This window comes from Furipterus horrens, unplaced genomic scaffold, assembly GCF_987537825.1.
Source record: "Furipterus horrens unplaced genomic scaffold, mFurHor1.1.pri manual_scaffold_8, whole genome shotgun sequence".
Taxonomy (NCBI): Eukaryota; Metazoa; Chordata; class Mammalia; order Chiroptera; family Furipteridae; genus Furipterus; species Furipterus horrens.
Genome location: NW_028327178.1, coordinates 93,122,942 through 93,138,124, shown reverse-complemented (window position 1 = coordinate 93,138,124; position 15,183 = coordinate 93,122,942). Strand labels below are relative to the sequence as shown.

The 15,183-nt window shown below is 41.8% G+C and overlaps 1 long non-coding RNA gene across 3 annotated transcripts in view; it reads left to right on the top strand.

Moving 5' to 3' along the window:
- The first annotated feature begins 13,975 nt into the window (after positions 1-13,975).
- LOC150003501 (uncharacterized) overlaps positions 13,976-15,183 on the top strand; it is a 29,488-nt gene continuing 28,280 nt past the window's right edge. For all 3 annotated transcript variants that reach the window (XR_016512770.1, XR_016512772.1, XR_016512771.1), the window contains exon 1: positions 13,976-14,154. This is a non-coding gene — a long non-coding RNA (uncharacterized LOC150003501). The remainder of the gene's footprint in view (positions 14,155-15,183) is intronic.

Sequence of the window (15,183 nt, the reverse complement as noted above, 5' to 3'; positions counted from 1 at the left end):
ATGAATTATAAAAGCTTGAAGCATAGTAATTATCATCCATATCTTGGGTGACTTATCAGTAATATTTGACACTATTGATAACTCTCCTCTGAAACACTTTCTTCATTTACTTCCAAGACACCACCCTCTTGTGGTTGTTCTCCTACCACTCTGGTTAGTCCTCGGTCTTCTTTGCCATTTCTTTCTTATTACCCTGACTTCTATACACGCCCCAGGGCTCAGGCCTCAGATCACTCTCTATGTACTTCTTTGGTTCTCTCATGCAGTCTCATAGCTTTAAAGACACCTACATGCCAACGACGACTCCCCAATGTATAAGTCTAGCTCAGACTCTCTCCTGAATGTCACTCATAAATCCAATTGTCCACTTTACATCACCACTTGAATGTTAAACAAGTATCTCAAATTTAGCATGTCCAGAATTGAACTCCTAATATTCTCCCCAAAACTTGCTCATCCCATGGTCTCTCCCATCTCAGTTAATAGCAATTTCCTCCTTTATCTGCTCAGACCAAAAGCCTTGGAGTTATCCTCAATTCCTCTATTTCACACTTCACATCTGGTCAATCAGCATACCCTGCAAAGTGGATCTTATGTTTATCTTGAATTCAACCACTTTGCCATCTTTGCTGCCATGATCCTGGTACAAGCCACTATCTTATTTCACGTGGTTGACTTCATACTACATGGCCTGATCTAACCTCTATACTCCTGCCTGCTCACTCTGCTCCAGCCTCTTTGCTCTTTCTGGAACAGGCCAGACCAATATGCTTCAGCTTTAGAGCCTGTGCACTGGCTGTTCCCCTCTGCCGAGAGGGTTCTTCCACCCAACATTACCTCCTTCAGGTATCTGCTCAAAAGTCACCTGGCCCCCATCTAAAACATTCTACACTCACACTTCATTTATTCCCCTTCCCTACTTTTTATTTTTCCATAGCACTTTCGGTATCTGCCCTTTTATGCATTTTAAGGACTGTCTGATTTCCCTGTTAGAACATAAATTTTAGGAAGGCAGAAATTTTCATTTGCTTTTTTTCCCTTCACTGGTGCATTACCCAGTGCTTATGTGGCACAGAGAAGGTGCTCAGCAAAAAGGTGGTGAATAAGTGAAAGATTGGAAAGAGCCTCCCTGTCCAACAGTAAGAGTAAAGGAACCGAGAAATTCGCATGTTCGGGTATCCTGAGGTTAGTAACAATTACCATTGCAGAGGACAAGCCAGTAGATCCTAACCCCACGTGAGTCCTCCCTTCCCCTCCCCCGCCCTCCCCCTTCTACTTCCCCCATCCGGAACGTTTCAGTCCCGGAACCTTGGCTTGTGGGTTCAGGCGCAGAGCACTTCCGGTACCGCTTCTTTCTAGCCAGCGTAGAGAACTGCCAAGTCAGTTCCGGCAGAGATCGAAGTGAGAAGCGGAGGGCGGCCTTCTCCTCTGAGCTCCTCCGGGCCCTCCAGGCCCTCCGGCCTCTGGCCGGCGGGTGAACTGGGGGGCCCGGGGACAGGTAGCGGACTCTATGCTGCCGAGACCCAGAGCCCTCCCTGCGGTTGCCCACCGGCCGGGCCCAGGCTTTGAAGCAGCAGCAGCGAACATCTCCCCCGCAACCCCCACCTCCATCTCCACGACCTGATGACGGTGGCCTCCGAGCCCGCATCCTGCCCTGCGGACCGCTGGGTGTCCAGGTCAACCCCTGCAGGGCCTAAGGGAAGCGGCCTGCCTTGGCCAGCCACCGAGGACTGGAACGCACAGCCTTTGAGCATAGGGCGTGGCGGAGCCAGAAGAATGGCGGCCACTGGAATGCCGCGGAGGGCCCTTAGGGCCTTCACGGGCGGCCGAGAAGGCGAGTCTACTTGGACGCAAGCTTGCCCACCCTTAGGCCTTGGAACCGCGGGGATGCGGCACCTGGGGTGACCTTTATGCCCCAGTTGGACGAGACCATCTCGTCCTGACAACGATGGACAAAGGCCTTAACAGGCCCGGAAGGTGAGCGGAGCCCCAGTCGGCGACGGGTGGAACGTTAGTGGGCCATCGGGCGGTTGGTCTTCGTTCTACTATAGACCTTGATTTCGGAAGAGAGAAATGGCAGAAGAACATACCACATTTGGCTGAATAGGAAGCGCCCACCACCCTTTGGGAAGATTTACTGGCCATTTATAGAAGGCCTGTGTATATAATATGAAAAAGCTGCTCTCAACTTTCCCCCTAACCTTTCAGAAGAAAACTTTGCTACATCTAGGCCTTCTAGATGTAAAAAGGTTGCCAACGTATGATAAAGTAGAGTTAGGAAATCACACGTCTTGCAAGTGCTCATTTTAAAACAAAAAACAAAAAAGAAATGTCTTCTGGAAATGACTTTCAAATGGAATCGTTAGATACCTCTAGAAGTGACTTGCAACATCAGGAGCGACACACGTCCACGATTGTTTAGTGGGTTAGAGGACTGGAGTAGAAAGACCTTGAGGAGGAAGAAAAGAAGGTTCTATGGCAGACTGGTCATATTTAGAAGACATTTTCATATTATAACCATTGTTTTAATGTGTGTGCATTTTATTCCTCACTACTGTATAATATTGACAGTGCTAAGTACTTTTTTGAAATACCAATCTTTCTACATGTTCTGAAGTGCCTGATAAAAGTAGAGGTAGTAAAAAGACATTGTAGTAAATATCTTGTTAAAATTCATATCAAATATTGTTATTTGGGGAATGACCAAACCACCTCTTTGAACAGTACACCTTGTATTTGTGCACTGGTTCAAGGGAGAAAAGTGCAGAGAGCTCTATGCCAGTGTGTTTCTAAGTGAGGCAAGATTAACCATTGTCCCTTATGTTCATGCATTTTGTTTTACTTAGCTGTGTATATAGTGTACATAATGGACAAATGAGTCCTAATTTACAACATCTAGTCTTTCTAGGTGTTAAAAGAGGTTGCCAGTGTATGACAAAAGTAGAATTAGTAAACTAATATCTTTTGTACATTTGTGTTAAAGTTCTTAGAAAAGATTGTTTTTGAAAATTTGAGCATTATAGCCCAGGTGGTTGGTAGAGGAGCAGAAGGGGAAGGGTGGTCTTAGGCTGTAATGTTTATATTTCAAAGACTTTCAGATTGTAACTGTTACATGTGTGTGGTTTATTCAAAACTGCTGTGTATATAGTGGACAAATTAAGTCCTTATTTGAAACATCTAGTCCATCTAGATGTTTAGAAGTGCCCAACGTATGTTAAATGTAGAGCTAGTAAAATATCACTTTTGTAAATACCTTTTTACTAAAATTCATAGGAATTTAGGGAATGGAATTGTTAAGCCACCTCTGTGAACAGTATACCATAGTCTATATTTGTTCCATGGTTTGGAGGAGGTGGGAGGCAAAGAATTGGCAAAAGGTAATGTGATAGTGTGTTCATATTTAGACATTTTCAGATAAAACCATTTTTGTATGTTATGTGCATTTTGTTTTGCTGTATATAATGTATATAATGGACAAATAAGTCCATTATATCTAGTTTCTAGATACTAAAGAGGTTGCTAGTGTATGACAAAGTAGTAAAATTAGCACATTTTGTACACTTTCTGTTGAAATTCATAGGAAAGCTTGTCTTGTGTAAATGATTTTTGGATATGAATTTTGTTCCACCTCTAATTACACATGCTTGTACTTGTCCACTGGGTTGGTGGAGAGAAGGGAGTGAGAGGAATGGTTCAGGCCAGCACGGTCATTTGTAGAAGATACCTCAGGTTATAACCATTGTTAGGAGTATGCAATTTTAACAGTGCTATGTACATAGTGGACAAGTAAGCTCTTACATGAAATATCTAGCTTTCCTAGACATTTAGAAGTGCTTGATGCATTTAAAAGTAGATGTAGTAGAATAACATTGTAAATAGCTTTTAAAACTGGATAGAAAATACTGTCTTTGGAAATGAAATTGTTAAACCACCTCTCTGAACAGTGTACTCTATGCTTGTTCACTGGGTAGAGGGAGATGGGAGGGAAGAAATTGCAAAAAGATGTTTTGCTAGTTTAGCTTATCCTTTGCCCTATGTTATGTGCATTTCATTTAACTTTACTGTATATATTGTGAATATACTGGACAAATGGGTCCTAATTTTATAATATCTAGTCTCTAGATATTAAAGAGGTTGCCAATGTATGACAAAAGTAGAGTTAGTAAACTAACACATTTTGTACCCTTTGTGTTAAAATTCTTCGAAAGGCCGTCTTCTGTAAAGGACTTTGGGAAATGAAATTGTGAAATCACATCTCTGTGACACATGTACCTATACTCAAGGCACTGGGCTGATGGTAGACAGGAGGAATAGGGAAAATTGAAGGGTTCCAGACTAGAATGTTCCTATGCAGAAGACACTTTCAGATATAACCATTGTTACATGTGTGTAGTTTATTCAACACTACTGTGTATATAGTGGACAAACTTAAGTCCTTTTTTTGAAACATCTAGTCTTTCTAGATGTTTAGAAGTGCACAAAGTATGTTAAAAGTAGAGGTAGTAAAATAACACATTTTGTAGATACCCTTTGGTTAAAATTCATTTTAAATACTGGGTTTTGGTAATGGGATGATCAAAATGATCAAGACACCTGTGAGCAGTACACGTTATTATATTTGTGCTGGTTCAGGGAGGAAGAAGAAAGTGCAAAGGGCTTTATACCAGTATGTTTATAGTTAGGCAAGATTAATCCTATTCCCATGTGCCTGTGTATTTTGTTTTACTTAGCTGTGTATATAGTGTATATGAAGGACAAATGTCCTAATTACAACATCTAGTCTTTCTAGATGTTACAGAGGTTGCCAGTGTATGACAGAAGTAGTTAGTAAACATATAGTGTATAGTTTGTGTTAAATTCCTAGGAAAGACTGATGAAAACTTGAGGAAGAGAAGTTGTTAAAATACCCTCTAAGCATTACAGATGTTTATTATACTTGCCCATGAGGTTGATTGAGATGAGAAGGGGAAGACTTCTAGGCCAGAATGTTCCTTCCTATTTAGAAGACATTCAGATTAGAGCCTCCCTGTGCAGTTTATTCAATGCTACTATGTGTATAGTGAGCAAACTTAAATCCTTATTTGAAACATCTGGTCTTTCTAGATGTTTGGAAGTGCACAACATATGTTAAAAGAGTTAAAGTAACATCCTTTAAGGTTTTTTTGTTGTTAATTCATAGGAATGATTGTATTTGGGGAATGGAATTGTTAAACGTGGGTGTCTTAGAGAGTGTGCTCACTGTTCATAGGGGGAGGGAAGAAAGTACAGAGAGAAGAGTACTGTGCCCATGAGTCTTTAGACAAATTCAGATTGTCTAACAATTGTTACATATGTGCATTTTAGTTAATGTTGCTATGTATGCAAGGCTAAACAAGTCTTTAATACCCAAAGTATATTTAGAGGTAGTAAAATAGTCTATAAATTCCCTTTTCTTAGTTTTTAGGAAAGACTGTCCTGTATTTAGTCATTGAAATGGTGGAGAGGGAAAGAGGAAGGGTGAAGGGAAGGGCTCTTTGCTAGTATCTCTGTATCTAGAAGAAAGTTTTAGGTTATAACCATAGGTCTATATGTGCATTTTTGTAAAGTACTTGTGTTTATTGTAGACAGGGTTCATTATTTTGCAACATCTTGAGCTTTTTAGATGTCCTGAGGTGACCATATATGATAAGTAGAGCTAGTGAATTAGCCAATTTGTAAATAACTTTGTTAACAATTGGTAGAAAAGAGGCATCTTGGACATGGACTTGTTAAACCACCTCAGAAATGGACTTCAGGAGTTGTTCACTGGGCTGGCAGCAGGGGCGCAGGAGGAAGGACGGGAGGGATGTATGTGGATGTGTTCATACTAACATTGTGATGATAACCATTGCCGTCTGTGTATCTCTTGGTTGTAGTGTAGGAATACATTGTAAAGTATTTCAGTCCAAACTTGCCTCCTTGCTAATATTTTAAAAGTGCAGATCATAGTGAATTCTCGTAGAAGCATTGTATTTTGTGTACTCTGTTACTTTGTGTCCTGTTTTTTAATTGAACATTAAGGGAATGCAGTATTTTAATTGTAACTTAGCCAATATCTTTATCTAGGGGTCTGTTGCACTTTTTATCCTTTATGAAATTTTTGTTGCCAAGAAAGGCAGGATTGCATTTTTTTTCTTGCCAGATTGAGTTGGTGTGGTGTATTCTTGGTAATCAGAATACTCATATAGTTCTGAGACTTTGAAATGGTAAATATTCATGATGTGTGAAAAAGCATGATTCATAACTTTATGATCTTAATTACACAAAAATGGAAGCTTAGTTGTGTAGATACACAGGGGACTTAGGACATGTCAGCTGTAAACTGCTTGTGGTTATGGATGATTTTGTTCTTCGCTTCTTGTGTTTTTCAGTTTTCTATTATATGCACTTGTTAACTTTTAAAAAATAAAAGTTATTAAAACAATACATTAAGTCTTCATTGCTTGTAAGGTTAGCATACTCCATAGAGGCATGGTGTTCACACCCTTCATGCTTGGGCCCTGAGATATCTGAAGTTTCACATCTTAAGACACCTTCCTCCATTGCTTAGATTTTCCTACCCCTAGGAGCTCTGCTGTTCTTCAAGGTAACCTTGCACTTTTGTATTCCAGCTTTGCTCAGGCTCTTCCTGTAGTGCCTTTTCTACATTTTTCACTTAGTAATTCAAATTGCCCAACTCAAATTTTAATTTATATACAGTCTTATATATGAGAACCTGACACCCAAGAATTAAAGTGCCAGAACCAAGTGTCACAAGTTTTCCTTAACAGCCCATATTCGTGCCTTTTATATATGGAACCCACTTGTACCATTATTGTTACTTGAAAGTCTACTGGATTGAGTTCAGGCTTAAATCCTCTCTGCACCACAATGCCTGACATAGCCGGAGCCTAGGTAATGTTGTGAATACAAAGAATACATGCCCAGCTTTTTCAACTTGCCTGATATTTGGCTTCCGAAGCTGCAAGTTTATTTCATAGCTGATGAAACTAGAGGGTACAAGTCAGATGCAGCACCGCCCACCTGCAAGTTGGGCACAGAAAACCTCTAAAGGAATACCAGAGGAGTTCTTACTCTCAACTTCCAGGTGTGAGGCTTGGAACATGCCTCCAGATGTGGGGAGGCAGTGTTTTCCGTGGGTGCTGTTGGTATAACCTGGGTGGCCTGGGAGAGCCAGTGGCAGGTAGAGAGGCCCTCTCCATCACCTCAATCCAGGATGAGACCTCCACCCCATCTCTCCTGCTGATGCCCCTATGAGACCGGTGTCAGCTGGCTGAGATGAGCTTCAAGGAGGCACAGAGCCTTGAATCCCTGTTCTGAAGGGGGAGAACCAGGTGCACTTGGACAACTCATTCCAGGCTGAAACTAGTCTGCCAAATCTGAAGCTGGAGATAAAAGCAGAAGGTCTACTCTGCAGTTTAAGGTGGATTCACCGATAAAGGTCACCAGGTGGCGAGGGGAAGAGACAAGGTTAGCACTCAGAGCAGCTGCCCTGGACCCCCAGGGCAAAGCTAGTCCTCTGGACAGAAGAGAAAAGAGGTTCAAGACAGGACAGCCCCACTGGGATCGTATCTCATAGCTAGCAATATGTATTGCCAGGGAAAGAAAGGACACTGGACAGGTAGGTAGTCAGAGGCCTCAGCTCTCATCTAAGTGCTCTGGCTAACTGGGAAACGGCCAAATGATCCCATTGGGCTTCAGTCCCCCTCATCTGTAAATGAGGGGTTTGTTCTGGCTGGCTGATGAGGTTTGCGCCTCCAGATGCTGGGCCTTTCAAAGCCACAAATTTCACCAGCAGCAGAGCTGGGGCCAAAAGCTTCTAAATACCATTCTCTACTAAAAGGAACCAGGGTCCTTGGAGAAATGACTTAATTCCAGGGCTGCAGCAGGGAAAGTGCAAGATGATCCTAGAATATCATGTGGCCGAGAACAAGGGAAGTGCTCAGAAAATGATAGGAACGTGAAAAGGACAACGGAAGCCAGCTTGGTGGCCAAATCTAACAACTTGTATCAAAATATAGAATAATAATAACAGACTATAACATGTTAAACAAAATAGAAAACCACGAGTCCAGTGCTGATACAAATAAATGAATAAATGAAAAGTATAATAAGGAAGAGGATATTCAAAGTACCCCCTCACAAAAGACTTCTTAAAAGGCAATAAGATACAATCAACAGAGTGAAAAGACAACCCATGGAATGGGAGAAAATATTTGCAAATCATATCTGATAAGAGGTTAAGATCCAGAATACATAAAGAACTCTTAACAACGACAAAAGTCAACCCAATATAAAAACAGACAAAGGACTTGAATAGACATTTTTTCAAAGATGACATACAAATGGCCAGCAAGCATAAGAAATGATGCTCAACCTCACTAAAAATTAGGGAAATGCAAATCAAAACCACAATTAGATATTACCTCACACCCATTAGGATGGCTACCGAGAAAGAAAAAAAAAAGTGTTGGCAAGGATGTGGAAAAACTGGAACCCTTGTGCACTGTTGGTGAGATTGTAAAATGGTGTAACTGCTATGGAAAACAGGATGACAGTTTCTCAAAAAATTAAAACTAGAACGGCCATGTGATCCAGCAATCCCAACTTCAACTTCTGGATATACTTGTATATCCAAGAAAATTGAAAGGAGTCTCTAAAAGATATACTTGGCTATTCACAAAAGCCAAGTGGTGGAAACTGCACAAATTTCCACCAACAGGTGAATGGATAAACGAAATGTGCATACTTGCAATGGAATACTATTCGCCTTAACAAGGAAGGAAATCCTGTCAGGCTACAGCATGGATGAACCTTGAAGATACTGTACTAAGGGAAATAAGGCAGTCACAAAAAGACAAATACTGTATTATTCCACTTATATGAAGTATCTAAAGTAGATTCATAGACATTCTACAGAGTAACTGATCTATATATAATCTTCAAAAGTGTCAAGGGCATGATGGCAGAGGCTAAGAACTAGATCAGTGAGAAGGAAACCAAAGAGGCATGACAACTGAGTACAATACATGATTATGAACTGGGTCCTTTGCTATAAAGGACATTACTGGAACAACTGGCAAACTGTCAATGGACTCTGGGGATTAGACTATTGTAATGTGTCGATGATAATTTCCTGGTTTTGATGGTTTGTAAAAGAATGTCCTTGTTTGAAAGAAATAAGCACCAAATTATTTGTGATGATACATCAGGTCCTGACATACTCTCAAATGGCTCAGGGGAAAACTTTTTTATACTGTAACTTTCCTGTGAGATGATTTCAAAATTTATAAAATTATACAAAAAAGTAATGTCCATGATACTCTGTTAAGTAGAAAACTAAATTGTATAATATTGCACTATTCACCATGGTAGCTACTAACTACATGCATCTATTTACACTTAAATTAATTAGAATGAAATATTCATTCCTAAACCACTCTAGCCACATCTGTGGCTGGTGGAAAGTAGGAACCTTACATTTATTTTAGTATTTATATATATTTTAAGGTTTTATAAACCCTTCCCCCACACTTATAAACCATTCCCAGTCCCTTATTAACCTTTCCCACTCCCTTATTAACCTTTTCCACACTTTTATAAACACTACTTATGTTCTTAAACATATTCTACACTCTTAAACCTACATAACTTTAACAACATACTATCGTCGGCAGCCATCCGTCTCGAGAGACGATGGTGTAGCTTCTTAAGAGTCTATCTGCACCGCCGAGAATGGCTGTGCAGTCCGACTCGGGAGTGACACGGTATCTGTCTCCTCCCGTGTTGAATCGACATCTTGCGATGACGCTGGAGTGTCCTCTCCAGTGAAGCTGAAGCTACAGAGCCTGGGCAGGGTGATATGGAGGGTCTGCTGTTGCCCATGCAGCAGACCCACAACATACTATACAGTACTGCAAAATCCTGCGATATAGCGAAAAATCCGCGATAAATAATGAAATGTAATATTTTTAAAAATCCTGCGCTAAGTGAACTGCGATATAGAGAGGGACTATTGTATCTACCAATCTACTACCTGGCTATGTTTTTAGAAACATGTTTTAGGAGCTACCTGACAACAGTGAAGTTTTGAATGATCTTTCTTGTTATGAGGACCTATCAAAGGGAATTAAAATGTCATGACTCTACCAATAATGCCTGGAGAGACAAATATCTCATGGGCTGCCCCCTCCTTCACACCCCAAATCAGGACCTTGCTCTCCTCACCTGACAAGCAAAGAGTCAGGCTCTAACTACGATAACACAAACTGCTGTTAAACACGAGGAAGAAATGTTTGACGTTGTCAATGGGTAACCACAAGGACAAGATTGCATAAAAGGCTGAGGATGTTTAAAAAGAGAAGCAAGCCCAGATTTGGAGCCAAACAGACCCAGGCTTGAATCTTGGCTTTTCCACCAAACCAGCAGTATGACACTGGATGAGTTATTTGGCCCTCGGAGCTTCAATCTTCTCATTTTAAAGATGGGGATAGTAAGATCGACCTTGCATGTTCATGAAGTGCCAGGTACTGCTCTAATTGCTTTACATGTATTAAGTCCTTACATCCTTTTTCTTTAAAAGTCACACTTCTGGTATTTACCCCTAAATATGGTTCTCCTACAGCCTTCTCTGCCTCAGAAAATGGCTACTGTACTTTCCACTTGCTCAAAGCAAAATCTTTGGAATTAGCCTTGACTCCTCTGTCTCATTCCTCACAGTCAGTCCCTCAGCAAACTTATCAGTTCTGCCATCAAAATGTGTCCAGGATCAGCCCCATCATGACACCTCCACCACAGCCACCCTGATCCAAGCCACCATAATCTCCTACTTGGATTATGTCACTACTCCTCACCCCGCCTCCCCCTCCCAACCTTGTGCTTAAACCCCAAGTCTGTACAGATTGTATTACTCTTCTGTTAAAAACCTTCCAAATGCTCCCTTCACATGATCATGAGCTGGCCCCAGGCCCCCTCTGCCCTTGTCTCCTTGCACTTCTCTCTCCTTTGACTACATCCCGGCCCCACCTGCATCCCCCACGTACTCTGATTTTTCTTGTGCCTTTTTGTTTTAACGATCAATCCAGAATAGAAAAACTCCTTGATGCCAAAAACTTTGTCTAGTTTGGTGCTGTATCTCCAAACCCTGACCAGACTCCTCCCCAGAGCATATCTGCTGGTGGGATATATGCTGACTGAGTTCATCTAGGTTTTAGTTCAGTCCTGTGAGCTCCCATGTGCCTCCCTATCTAATGGCGATGCCCAGGAGCCTAGAGGCTGAGGGTCAGAAGACGAACACTGGCCTAAAGGGAGGAGGAGGAGGAAGTAGGCAGCCAACAGAGAACCTCCAGGGATCGTCTCTCAAAGAGAGAGGACCCACGAGCTGGTAATTATTGTATGATCCTGGAACAATGTGTAAATGCAGAGTAACTTGTTGGTGAGAGCTCTTGACATGTGGGAATCCCCCAGCTGCTGTGATCTGTAAAACTGAGAAGTGCCCATTTGTAGGACTTTTCAGTTTCCCCTCTGTGGGCAGAGCTAGCTGACTTGTTGGTCTGCATGGCTCATGGACCTAGTACCTGTACCATTTTGTCCCTTGCTGTCCCTTTTTCCTCCACCTCAGGCATCTGCTTCCTGAGAGTCAAACTCTGAATTTAGTGTTTTATATGAACTACTGAAGTTAATCTTCATGACTTTATGAAACAGATTTTTTATTATTACTGGGGGAAACTGAGGCAAAGGACAGTCACTTACCTAATGTCATGCAGCTGCAGTAAAGTGACCTAAATCCAGAACTCCTGCTCATAATTCCACTCTGTGATGTCAGTAAGATCAGACACGGACAGGAAAAGGGCTGGCTTAATTAGGAGGAGGCTTCCAGAGGAGCGCTAAGCAATTCCTCTCTGTCTCCACCTTACACAAAACGAGAGGAGGTCTTTAACAGTAGCGCAAGTTTGAAGTTATGACAGGAAGAAGGACTTCCTGATAGTTATCTTTCAAGATAAAAACCTGCTCTCAGGAAAAGATATCCTGTCAGTTTCTACCCATTAAAATGACAGATGATCAGTGCTGTTAGTGCTTAACGGTCAAGGGTCCCCTGCCTTCTTCCCTGTGATAAGCCTTCGATAAGGCATGAGGGGGGACCAGCCCTCATCTGCAGCCGACCACTCTGCGTGCCAACTTTGTGGTATCGGAATGGACCTGAGGCTGCGAAGTATGGAATTGAGCAGAAATAGGCAGACCCCCAATTAAAGTACCCCCCCCCCCAAAGGGAACATACAGTAAATCGAGTAGAAGGCACATATGAAATAAAGGAGTGAGGATAAACTTTCCCAACTGCCTAGGGTAAGAAAAACTTTGTTATTCTCCTGAGGGACTGAGCAGATTCTTCCTTTCAAATAATAAAATACCATATTTCTCCTTTTGCCTCGGCCATCAAGAAGCTCAAAGCCAGATTTTATAATTATCATGGCTAATGCTTATACAAAAATCCATGCTGACTTCTTCCATTTTCTTCTTGGTCCTAACTATATAATTGCTAGTGAAAGAAGATGTTTCCCTTCACCTTTAGATATCAGGGAGCTTATTGTCAGATTTTAAAATCTATTATCACCTAATTACAAAGTCAGTTAGAGCTAATATTTATGCATATCTGTATTAACTTCCCCTGTATTTAATTTTTTCAGCTGTAATTTTTATTTTGAAATAACATCATAATAATATTGTAAGAATGGTATAACCCCTATAGAAAATAGTATGATGATTCCTCAAAAAATTAAAAATGGAATTACCACATGATACAGCAATTCCACTTCTGAATATATACCAAAAGAATTAAGAGCAGGGTCTTGAAGATATTTGTACACCCATGTTCATAGCAACATTATTCACAATAGCCAAAAAGTGGAAGCAACCCAAGTGTCCACAGATAGATGAGTGGATAAACAAAATATGGTATATACATACAATGGAATACTATTTAGCCTTAAAGAGGAAGGAACTTCTGCTACAACATGGATAATCCTTAAGAACATTAAGGAATCTAAGTGAAATAAGACATTTACAAATAGACAAGCATTGTATAATTCCACTCATATAAGGTATCTGAAGTAATCAAATTTATAGAGACAGAAAGTAGAATGATGGTTGCCAGGGGCTGGGAGAAGGGGAAAAGGGGAGTTATTTAATGGGGACAGAATTTCAGTTCTGCAAGATGTAAAGGTTCTGAAGATGGATGGTGGTGAAGGTTGTACAACAGTGTGAATGGACTAATACCACTCAACTAACTATACACTTAAAAATGGTTGAGAGGGCAAGTTTTATGTGTACTATATAATTAAAAATAATTTTTTAATTGCAAAAATGGTTTAAAGAACTCCTAGATACCCTTCACCCAGATTCTCCAATTGTTATCACTTTGCTATATTTCCTTTGCCATTCTAATATATGAATATAATTCTATATTATTCAAAAGTAAGTTGAAGAAAGCATCTCCCTTAATGGCCAAGTATTTAAGTGTGTGTTTCTTAAGAACAAGGGGATCCTCTTACATAAACACCATATATTACCAACATGAGGACATTTGACATTAATACAGTACCATTATCTCATCCACAGTTCATTTTCACACTTCACCAAGGGACTCAATAATCCATTTTCTTCTTGATTCTGATTTTCTGTTGAGGGTGGGGAGGCTTTGGAAGTAGGAGATTAGGTGGGTGCAAAAGAAGAGAGAGGGTCAGGGGCCCTGCACAGCCCTGGGTTTGGAGGGAGGCTTGAAGAACACCCTCAAATTTCACAAGTGATAGTAGTGAAGCTGCAAAAAGGGAAGGAGCCCGGCTGAAAGTCACTCAGCACCTATCCTACCTTCCCCCTGCCCCGAGCTCTCTCCCCAGGGCTGAAGCCCAAAGCCTTCAGCAGTCCCGAGAAACCCTCATTTCAGCTTTCTGCACCTAGAAACTTCTCAACCTCATTGTCAGCTCTGAACCAGTGATTACGGATTCTGCAACTCAGCACCCTTGTGGTTAAACCCCTAAGTCCCTGAAGAGCAGAAAGGCACCACAGCAAAATGGCCTCTGGTGGTACTCTGGGAGCTGCGGAGTGACCCATCTCACACCTTAGACTTCCTGTAACTGGAAGGTAAGATTTTTCCATGAATTATATAAAAGGAATAGAGGATGTAAAGAAAGCTTTTGCTTCCAGCCCAGCTTTTGCTTCCAGCCCCAAAATGGGATCTTAAATTCTTCCTATAACAAATACTGGCATCGTCTCCCTTGTTTATTTTTCAAATGGGTTTTTTCATTTCCCTCAAACAGTGGAAGCTGTTAGTGCTGGGGGCTATATTTTTGGCTCCAGTGGCCTGGGTGTGCCTCTCCAAGTATGACTGTGCTTATTTACATATGGAAAATCATTCCAGAGGGCGATTATGTTCTCTCCAGCACAGTTGCCGGGTTGTGTGTGCAGAATTTCTTTTTTGAAAACAGGTGGTGCATGTGGGGTAGACGAATAACGTGGTGTGACAGTACATGCACTGTAATGCTGAGAGCCTAGGAGGGCACAGGGTGCAGAGAGCACATGGATTTCCTGAAACCACCACCTGACTGCCCAGGGGGCTTAGACAGGCTTTTGCCTCTCTGGGCCTCACGCTCTTCATCTGTCAAATGGGGATAAGCCACCTAGAGAGTTGCCAGGAAATATTTTCAGGGTAAATGATGGCCTCTGTCAAGTGCCTCACATAATGCCTGGCACATGCTGGGCACCCAATTCCTGAGCCTGGGTCACTCTCCCTCGTAACAGATCACTGTGGTTTCCTGATCCTGGAGCTGAACCCAGGCGGGCAGTGAGGACTTCTGTAGGTTTTTGCTAACACTTGGGCCAAGGGGTATCATATTTGCTCTGCTGAATGAGCAAGTAAATCCTGATTTGTCCTCCCCTGCCTGATTCTGATCCCTGCTCCATGTTGCAGAGTGTGTGTGCAAGAGGGGCAGGAGCCTTGAGAACCGATGCCTATTCTGAAGCTCACAGCCTGGAAGCTAGGAGGCTCTCGCACACTGACAAGCAATCACAAGCCCTCCCCACACTGTCCCGCCCATCCTTCTCGCAACAGCACCCTCACCCAGGACGTAGGCTGATGCTTCAGTGATCTGCCTGTGCTCTCTCCCTTCAAGG